General features: G+C 45.4%; 1 long non-coding RNA gene across 1 annotated transcript; it reads right to left on the reverse strand.

Annotated features, from left to right (window-relative positions):
* Positions 1–4,367: 4,367 nt before the first annotated feature.
* LOC135369244 (uncharacterized) lies at positions 4,368–10,409 on the reverse strand. Its single transcript, XR_010415015.1, has 3 exons — positions 7,895–10,409; positions 6,840–7,030; positions 4,368–4,657 (listed from the first exon to the last, which is right to left on the reverse strand). It is a non-coding gene; the product is annotated as an uncharacterized LOC135369244 (long non-coding RNA).
* Positions 10,410–10,415: the final 6 nt, after the last annotated feature.

Below are 10,415 nucleotides of genomic sequence, written 5' to 3' on the forward strand. Positions count from 1 at the left end.
AAGTCGCTCTGTTGTTGTTTCGTGTTTGTTCTTTGGTCGCTTGTGGATTTACACCAACCAGCCCAATCTATATGCTTCAGACATTTTGCCAAATCGTCGCCCAAGTGGCACTCACTGGCACCAATTTGTCAGTTTCCTCTATTTTAGCTCGTAATAACTCTTGATACCAATTTGATACTGACGGTATCATCATAAAATTACGTAGTCTGTGTATCGTCTGCGGACCGTAGCTGATGTCCTTGCTGCACTCTTTGAACTCGCATTTAGTGAATTTGTCGTCCAGAAGGCTATCACAGGCGCCAACCTGCCAATTTCATCCGGCAATCTCCCGATATCTGGAAAGTCTCATGCTCGTTCCCAGAGTTCCCATCACGTCTTATTCTTTATCTTACGCGAATGCTCCCGGGCGTGTTATCGGTGTTGTTATCAGGTCTGGGCGCGAAACGGGAATTGTTGGCCTCAGATATGTCCTCCTCTCCCTGCCCAGATCTGTTCCTCCTCACGTACTCACGCACCACCCTGTAAACTTAGCTTCCTTGCGTAGTCCTCAGCTATCAGGTCAAGCCGGGTTTCAGAGGGGGTGTCCCTGAATGCTGCTCTTGTACCCTTGTGATACCGCTTACTGCACCTAAAAATACCACATACTATGCGTCAAACCTGAGCACCGTAGACGTCACGTGACCTCACGGTCCTTGTACAGGCAACGGCTGCAATTCTGAAATGACCCGCAATGCGGGTTTCCGGCGGCTGTTCTGGAAAAGGGTATGTGGTTCCCGATTGCCAAAAGCATCAGAAAGAAGTTTCCAGAGCAGTAGACGGAAAATCGGATTGCCTGTCAATTTTGCATTGCAGCTATTGCCTGCCCAAGGGACGCTGACATCACGCGGCGCCTAAGGTTCCCAGATATGATGGCGTGCAATTCTCTGTGCAAAGACGGCATACCATGCGAAATTGTTTCATAGGAAAAAAAGAACAGCTGCTACAACAGGATCTCGATGATACGAATCTCACAGGGCATGAAAAACAGCTCGTATCATCCGGGACTCAGCAGTACCACATAGGTGCATGAAGCATGTATACCGACGGAAGCCCGTTCACTTTTATATGCTATCGCTTAAAAGATATCCATGGTATAGGCATAGCCTGTTGCTCATCCAAAAGACTTGGCAATTGACAGTGCGCCAGAATAGCGAGGCCCACTGCACTGCGAAATCGTATGACACAGACAAACCCATCCATCACGTGAATAACAGATATAAAAGGCACGTTCTTGCGCAAGGCAAGCAATATACAAGAGTTCTCGCGACAGCCAAAAGAAAAATAAGAAGCACGAGTGCATCACTTGAACCGGGTTCATCGTCTCACTATAGCCCGCGTACGCCGCTATCTCATTTAAATCAGAACATGTGAATACATGGAAGTATTTCCCACAGCGTTAGTAGCACGCATCTAAACCGTAGTGCAACAAAAATTCGCCAAATAAATCCACTTTATTGCGGGAAAGAGCCCAGAATAATACATACATGCATGTGTTTATAGAATATTGCACCTACTGCCTGAAAATGATGTGGCATAAGGTGCACGGGACCAAACATTAAAAAAATGGGAACAGCATACTAGCCATAAACCAACAGATTACAACACCTGCAATATTTTTAGATAATTATGAAATGACATTTGTGCATCTTCACAACACTTCAACACAACAAAATATAAATTGTAGACTAGCTATATGAGCTAGTAATTGAATTAAATTACGTTTATAATGGAAAAACATTTAATGAGCGTTATATCACAGGATGAGGCATCGAGGTACACAGAACATCAGACATATACAAAAAGAAATCCATAGCAGACAGGTCATAAACTAATTATATATAGGGTGATTCCACGCCGGATCAGGCAGGGTGGTCCGGTCGACCTCTTCAATTTTTTTTGTTTGAAGCACATATTAAAGCCTTGGCCCTAGGAGGCATATTGGTGCTGAAAGTAGTTGAAAATAATTGGTGGGTATTTTTAATGATTTATCATTCAGATGTGAGCTTCCTACGCTGCTTGACGCCACGCATCTTCAAACTATTTGACATGCTCAGCTTATCACTTTTTTTTTTCACGTATTGTCTGGGGTGGGTAGCATTGAATCCTAAGTTGTGAAGATCCTAAGATTTGCCTTCGAGGAGATAAAAAATCGAAAATTTGCCTCATTTGTAAAATATGGTATGTTTTGGGAACCTCACAACTCGTCCCCCAGTTGTGATACCCGAAAGTAATCTACATCATTGTGTTCGTCTCGAAATGCCCTTTCTTCGCATAGCGAGTACGTCGTATTGTGAATTGGGGCAACGGTAGCACCCCGATTCGTCCAAATGTTTATTTCGTCCAAGTACTCACAACGTCCAAGTACTCAGTACGTCCGGAAAAAATTGGACGTAGTGGGCATTGGACGAACTGAACCAAAGGGGGGAAACTTGCCCAACCCGTCCAAATACCCGTACCGTCCAAACGCTTGTTTCGTCCGAAAAGGGAGGGGGATCTTCGAATGCGAGTGAACAATTAATTGCTTCGTTTACGGTTGAAGGCAGGATTTAAACATTCCCACCGAAAGATGCCATGCCAAACACCTAGTAAAACAAAAAACAAATGCTCAGGCTTCTTCTTCTTCTTCGTCTTTCTCCGCAATGGCGCATAGCACGGGGCAATTGGCCACGGATCGTGACATGAGGGCCCAGTTAATGACAGTTACGTGAAGCGGTGAGAGGATGAGATGAATGAAATGACTGAATAAAAGATGAGCGGGGGAATGGAATGACGACCTGACAATCTACCAAATGACAGAATGGAAGATGCCGACAGTGGAACATCGTGGGCACGGAGCGGGACGGCTAGGAGCATGGCGCGTTTATCTATTTCTCTTTCTTTCTCTTTTTTTTTTCTTTCCAACAACTGACTTGTTAGTTGAAGGTAAACAACAACAACAACTTTATTTTGAGATGGAGAGTAGGGAGGTTCATCGCCAGACGCGATACTCTAACCCGTTGCTGGGGGGGGGGGGGGATGTGGGGAATAAAATAATGAGCCCCTTCACAATAACGATCGAAGTCCGATGGTGTCCAGAAATGTCAAAAAGAGCTTTGAGCGCAGATGGTTGCTGGGCTGGATTGGGTCAGGGACCAAGCAATTTCGATAGGGAGAAGGGGCGAGAGTCCAGCTGACTAAGAGACTCGGAGAGTGCGGTTCGGGAAGGTTGGTAGTGGGGGCAATGAAGAAGAATATGCTCCAGATCCTCAAGAGCACCACAGTGGCTGCAGGTGGGAGAGTCAACTTGTCTCAAGCGGTAACGCCACTGAGCTGTAAAGGCCACATCGAGTCGCATTCGGTGGATTAATGTAGCATCTTGACGAGGGGTGTTTCGTGGCATGCGGAAAGCGAGCGTTGGATCAACTCTGCTTAACATAGATGGGGGAGAATGTCGGTGGTCCATTGGTGGGAAGCCAGGGGTGTCACGAGGCGTCGCGGAAAGGAACGGCGGTCTCCTCTCAGCAGAACAATACTGGTCCGTTTCCGAGACGAGAGTGCTGCTTCTGCGGCGCTGTCGGCCTGCTCGTTCCCCACGACATCACAATGGGCTGGAACCCACTGGAGAACTAGCCTGTGGCCTGCTGCGTAGACAGTGTGGTAAGCCATTAACACATCTGTGACTAGGGGTGCGGATGGGCCTCGTATGCCGGAATTTTCAATAGCTTGAAGTGCAGATTTGGAGTCTGTGAAGACTGCCCATTCCCGCGGGGTAAAATCAGCGATGTGTTGTAGAAAGAAAAGGATGGCATAGAGTTCCGCAGCTGTGGAGGAGGTTGGATGTGAAAGGCGTCGGCCTTGCACCACGCCTTCGGATGGTATGACGAATGGTGAGACGGACTTGTTGTTTCGGGATGCGCCATCTGTATATGCGGCCGTAAACGTAGAAAACTTCTCGTCTACCAGAGCATGAAAATGGGCTCGGAGGACTTGAGGGGGGGACCTGATCTCTTCTTTCCAGAAAGTTGAAGTTTCCAGTTGAAGTTGAAGAAAGTTTCCAGTAGTTGAAGGTAAACAACAACAACAACTTTATTTTCGGTCTTGGAGAGTGGGGAGTTTCATCGCAACAGGCGATACTCTACCCCAGTGCTTGGTGGAATGGGGGGAATAAAATAACGAGCCCCTTTACAATAACGATCGAAGTCCGATGGTGTCCAGAAATGTCAGAAGAGCTTTGAGCGCAGAGCGTTGCTGGGCTGGATTGGGCCAGGGACCAAGCAATTTCGGTAGGGAGAAAGAACCCACCCATTCCCACTGAAACATGTTATACACCGAGTAAAACGAAAAACAAATGCCCAGCCTGCTCCGTTTATTTCTTCTTTTTTTTTTTCGTTTGAACAACTAACTTATTAGTTAGCATGGCCCAGCAAGTGGGACATGTGCTGCAGGTATGCATTGATGACATGAGCAAACTGCTGTGTTACGCTCTGAAGGGTGCTTCGAGCATCATTTCCCCTGAGCTGTATCTTCCGTACACCCATGAGAAGGAAGAGCGAGCCTCTTGTATCGCCGCGTTGTTCTCCACAAAACTGCGTCATCTCCTGTTTGGCGAAGCCCCGTTCAGCAGCTGCTGAATGCGTACCTACAAATGGCGGTAAGAAGCATGAATACAAAAAGAGCAAGCGAGGAAGTATATATGCTATATCCTCTTAATTATCATGATGATGTTCCCTGATTATGCGAATTTGTTGCTTACTTGGTTAGCATTGTGTATGCTTGACTGAAATTCGGAACTTCGAAAGCGTCATGTCGGGTTGGCTATTTGAATTTCATGAGCAGCGAATTATGCCACCCTTCGGCGTGATTGTTTGTGCGGAGATCGTCCTCATTAGCAAAATAATTCCAGAGATGAGCGTTTATAAGCCACTGCCGCTCGAAGTAGTCTACGTAAAGGCAAAGGGTCGCAAATTTCCTTTCAGATCCCTAGATGTTTCCAAGAAAGATCACTGACATTGGGAAACGCGGTACTCAGTGAGAACAGAGTTATAGAAAACAACACATCGTTAACTGGATGGTCACTGTAGGTCAGCGGTCCTGTGAACGGGTTTGTGGTTTCTGTGATTCCCCGTTTGACCGATAATCCATTTGCTTTCATGAATACAGTCACCTGCCTTTCACCCAGTGTCAAAATGGCCTGTGCTTTCATGAATGCAGCCAGGCAGTCGCCTGCCGAAAGCAGCAGAGCCTTTGGGCATTCCCCCATTTGGACGAAATGAGCTATTGGACGGTACGGGTATTGGACGCGCTGGGCAAGTTTCTCCTCGCCTGTTCGTTTTGTCCAAGTGTTCAGTACGTCCAATTTTTTCGGACGAATTAAATATTTGGACGTTGTGAGTTCTTGGACGAAATAAACGTTTGGACGAAATGGGGCGTAACCGGGGCAACGGCCCCAATAGACTTTTTCTGAGGGATATCTACGGAAAATGCACAAATTCGACACCGCGCATCCCATATATTCCTACTCGTAACATCGTTCATTTTGTTCGCAAGCGTTCAGCATGACTATTCTTCTTTGTTGTACCCCAGACTAAATGGCAATAGTTTAGGTGAGACATGAACAGTGAACGGTATAGTAGTAGCTTAATTCGAAAAGGAAACATGTGTCTATGCGTAGCGGTCATGCCTAATATTTTGCACAGTTTATTCTCAACGTATTCAATGCGAACGTAGCGTGTCTCTCGTGTTTGTCCTCGTTCCTATTTCGATGCATCGAAGGATCATGTATCAACCTGCCGATCTAGTAACGAACATATTCAATGTGTTCATCCCATAGCAACTGTTTGTTAAAGATGACACTGAAACATTTGATGCATTTTACAATATCAACAGGACTATTAAGATATACTATCTCTTTATTTGGACTAACGCTCCTGTTTTTGGTCGAAATATGATTGCTTCAGCTTTACTACTATTAATGCGTGAAGAGTTTAAATTAACCCATTTTTCCAAGTTGCAAAGCATCTCGTTAGCAGTAGTGGCTATTACATCATTATCAGAGCCACTGGAAAACACGCTTGCATCGTCCGCATACGAAATAAATTCACAATTGACATCAATGTTAATTATGTCATTTAGATATCGGGTATCAGATCCGGGTGTTTCAACTAGAAGCCGAGTTGTGAGGTTCCCAAAACGTACCATATTTTACAAATGAGGCAACTTTGCGATTTTTTATCTCCTCAAAGGCAAACCTTAGGATCTTCACAACTTACAATGCAATGCTACCCACCCCAGACAATATGTAAAAAGAAGGGTTAAATAGTTATGAAGATACGTGGCGTCAAACTGCGTAGGAAACGCAATGGTCGAAATGTCCACATCAGAATGATAATTCATTAAAATAGAACCACCGATTATTTTCAGCTACTTTCAGCGCCAATATGCATCCTAAGGACGAGGTTTTAATATATGTTTGAAAGAAAAAAAAATGACCACCGTGCATGATCCGGCGTGAAATCACCGTATAATAACTGAAGTATACAGGGTGTTCAAAATTTAGCTTTCACTAGCACTTGATAAATAGGCGAACAAAAGAAAACTGGCTGCTATTCTTCTGTTCCTTGAGTAAGAAACAGGTGCTACATAATTAGCAGCAACTGTTTCTTACACAAGTAGCGTAAAGTTATCATCCGGTTTCCTGTTATCGCTGTGATTGCGTAGCGCTCGTGAAAGCTTAATTTTGAACACCCTGTATAGTTCAGTGTATTGCAGACGTTGCATTTATCGAGCAACGCATCATTACTCATGAAGCAGTCACAACTTACAAGTCATCTTTACGGGTGAGTTGTACTGGCTGTACATGCGTGAGGGAGTAGAGTCTCGTGTACTTCTTCTCAGAATGTGTCGCACAGTAGAAATTGTAGGAGCACCACCTAATGCAGCTGAGGGTGCATGCGTGGTATTATGCAGTCCAGCATGGCTACGAAGAGCGTGTCGTGTCCTGTTCCTTGGGATGCTGGACATAGAAGTTTATTGTCACGAGCGCAAAATTATGTGCTTGTTGATATTGTCAAAAGGCTACGCATGTCCGTTCAACAGTAGATTCCAAAGATATGGTATTGCATTTCAATGAGAAAGCTAATCTCGAAAATGTGCTAGCGTCATAATACGTGATGTAGATAAGGTCTTCTTCGCCAGACCTGGGTCATCTCCAGAGACCTCCCACATGAAATGGTCACAGGCTGGCAAACATAGCATTCTGAAATCTTTCTCATCCTTTAAGTAGCATTCAACTGAATTTTGTTAGACCTGTAAATCAGTTTATCATGTCATTGATGTAATCTGTGGTACTGTCAAATGGGTGCACGTGTCTGTGCAGCAGTATATATCGCGGGGCTGATACTGTTTCTAGCGTTTAAATGGGAAAGTTAATCTCGTAAATATGGTAACGCCGAAATAAATCATGCCGATGAGGTGCTCTTTGCCAGACCTGAGTCCATCCCCGCAGAGGCCGCTTACATGAAATAGTCATAAACGTAACATGGACTTCAAAAACCACTTACTACAACTGGAAACACTCTAGTCCTTTAAGGTAACAGTTAACTGAATAATGTTACACGCGTAACTCATTTCAGCTGTCTAAGAAGTGGCGTTCCACACGTGTTTTGCAGCACCACCACCACCACTACCTCCACCACGTTATCCAAAATCGTGACCATCAGCAAATCGATTTGCTTCATGTCAACACATCATGCTGCGGTATAATCAGCAATAATCATCCGAACTCCTATTACAAGAACGGATTGAGGAATCGTTAACACAGATGCTTCGACGGGGAGAAACGCACATCCGAGGAAAACGAGAACGAAGAGAGTCTCACCTGATCATGGAGAAAGGAAAGCTTTCCTTCCTCCATGCACCTGATGGACAATGGGCGTACGCATACGAATTTGTAGCGCGGAGATAGCGTGGAGAATCACCACTGTTCAAGCAGCGTCGTCCGAGTGCCTTACCCCCATATCGTGCGACGTTGTCTCGTTCGATGCCATCTCTTCCTGTGATAAGTTTGACACAGATGAAATATGAAACTAAAAAAAAACTACAGACACCCAGCGCAAAATGTGACAACTTACATTTGCTAGACCGTGCATGACGTGAGACCGTGAGACGCCAGAAGCCAGAGCGACCGTTAACGAAGCGAAGGAAAAGACGCTTTGCACATGGAACCATGCACGTGTTCTCAGAAGGCAGGGCCCGTATAACAATTGAAAAACAATACGCGTCAATATAAGCGTAAATGGATAATATGAGACGCCAGAAGCGAGAGCGACCGTTAACCAGGCGAAAGGAAAGACGCTTTGCACACGGACCCATGCACGTGTTCTCAGAAGGCAGGGCCCGTATAACAATTGAAAAACAATAAGCGTCAATATAAGCGTAAATGGATAATATGAGACGCCAGAAGCGAGAGCGACCGTTAACCAGGCGAAAGGAAAGACGCTTTGCACACGGACCCATGCACGTGTTCTCAGAAGGCAGGGCCCGTATAACAATTGAAAAACAATAAGCGTCAATATAAGCGTAAATGGATAATATGAGACGCCAGAAGCGAGAGCGACCGTTAACCAGGCGAAAGGAAAGACGCTTTGCACACGGACCCATGCACGTGTTCTCAGAAGGCAGGGCCCGTATAACAATTGAAAAACAATAAGCGTCAATATAAGCGTAAATGGATAATATGAGACGTCAGAAGCGAGAGTGACCGTTAACCAGGCGAAAGGAAAGACGCTTTGCACACGGAACCATGCACGTGTTCTCAGAAGGCAGGGCCCGTATAACAATTGAAAAACAATACGCGTCAATATAAGCGTAAATGGATAATATGAGACGCCAGAAGCGAGAGCGACCGTTAACCAGGCGAAAGGAAAGACGCTTTGCACACGGACCCATGCACGTGTTCTCAGAAGGCAGGGCCCGTATAACAATTGAAAAACAATAAGCGTCAATATAAGCGTAAATGGATAATATGAGACGCCAGAAGCGAGAGCGACCGTTAACCAGGCGAAAGGAAAGACGCTTTGCACACGGACCCATGCACGTGTTCTCAGAAGGCAGGGCCCGTATAACAATTGAAAAACAATAAGCGTCAATATAAGCGTAAATGGATAATATGAGACGCCAGAAGCGAGAGCGACCGTTAACCAGGCGAAAGGAAAGACGCTTTGCACACGGACCCATGCACGTGTTCTCAGAAGGCAGGGCCCGTATAACAATTGAAAAACAATAAGCGTCAATATAAGCGTAAATGGATAATATGAGACGCCAGAAGCGAGAGCGACCGTTAACCAGGCGAAAGGAAAGACGCTTTGCACACGGACCCATGCACGTGTTCTCAGAAGGCAGGGCCCGTATAACAATTGAAAAACAATAAGCGTCAATATAAGCGTAAATGGATAATATGAGACGTCAGAAGCGAGAGTGACCGTTAACCAGGCGAAATGAAAGACGCTTTGCACACGGAACCATGCACGTGTTCTCAGAAGGCAGGGCCCGTATAACAATTGAAAAACAATATGCGTCAATATAGGCGTAAAGAGCTAATACTTAACGCAGAGCCTCAGTTTATCCGTCAAGACGAAATCGTATGCGTCAGGATATGAGTAAATCATATCCTCCGTCCCATTTACGCATAAAACTCCGCCCTTTACGCTTACAGCGAGCGCGTTTACGGGTACTAGGAATAAAACAGAGCTTGACGGATACGGCGCCTGCGATTTTGTCGAACTTTACGCTTAGTAAGGGTAAGATTGGACGTAAGCGGAAATTTATCCGTTTCGTTTCTGAGAGTGTGCAAACACGGCAAAATTGCAACAATCGAATTCAGGGCTGGATTTCTCGATTTTTTGCACGGAAAGTATTCGAATGATTAATTTTACCAATGTTGATCATCATCTGCGATGATCGTCTAAATATATATATAAAATTATGCAAATTCAGGAGGTCCATGGGACCTCCCTGTCTGAGCTAACGTAGGACCGGCCTACAATTCTGTTCTGGCTAACCTTTTCAGTGACTTCCATCTTTCAACAGTCTAACTATGGTAGTAAATAGTACATATGCGGGACTGGTGGTTATATACTTTCAATGTAACACTCTTTTTTTTTTTCATTGCTGGTGAAGTGGCCTGATTGGCCCGCACGTCGGTGTTCACGCGATTTAGTAGATGACTGAACCCCAAGACAACCGACCGCGATGCCCCTAGAGTGATCCTGGAGACTAAAACCGTTAGATTTCTGGCGGTCACGTTCAGGTCACGGGGGTCGGACCACGAGCATCTCTATAATACACGACCATAACACCCGCCCGTTCGCCTATGGAACTACCGTCCGCGTCTCGAGGAG

This window comes from Ornithodoros turicata, chromosome 9, assembly GCF_037126465.1.
Source record: "Ornithodoros turicata isolate Travis chromosome 9, ASM3712646v1, whole genome shotgun sequence".
NCBI lineage: Eukaryota > Metazoa > Arthropoda > Arachnida > Ixodida > Argasidae > Ornithodoros > Ornithodoros turicata.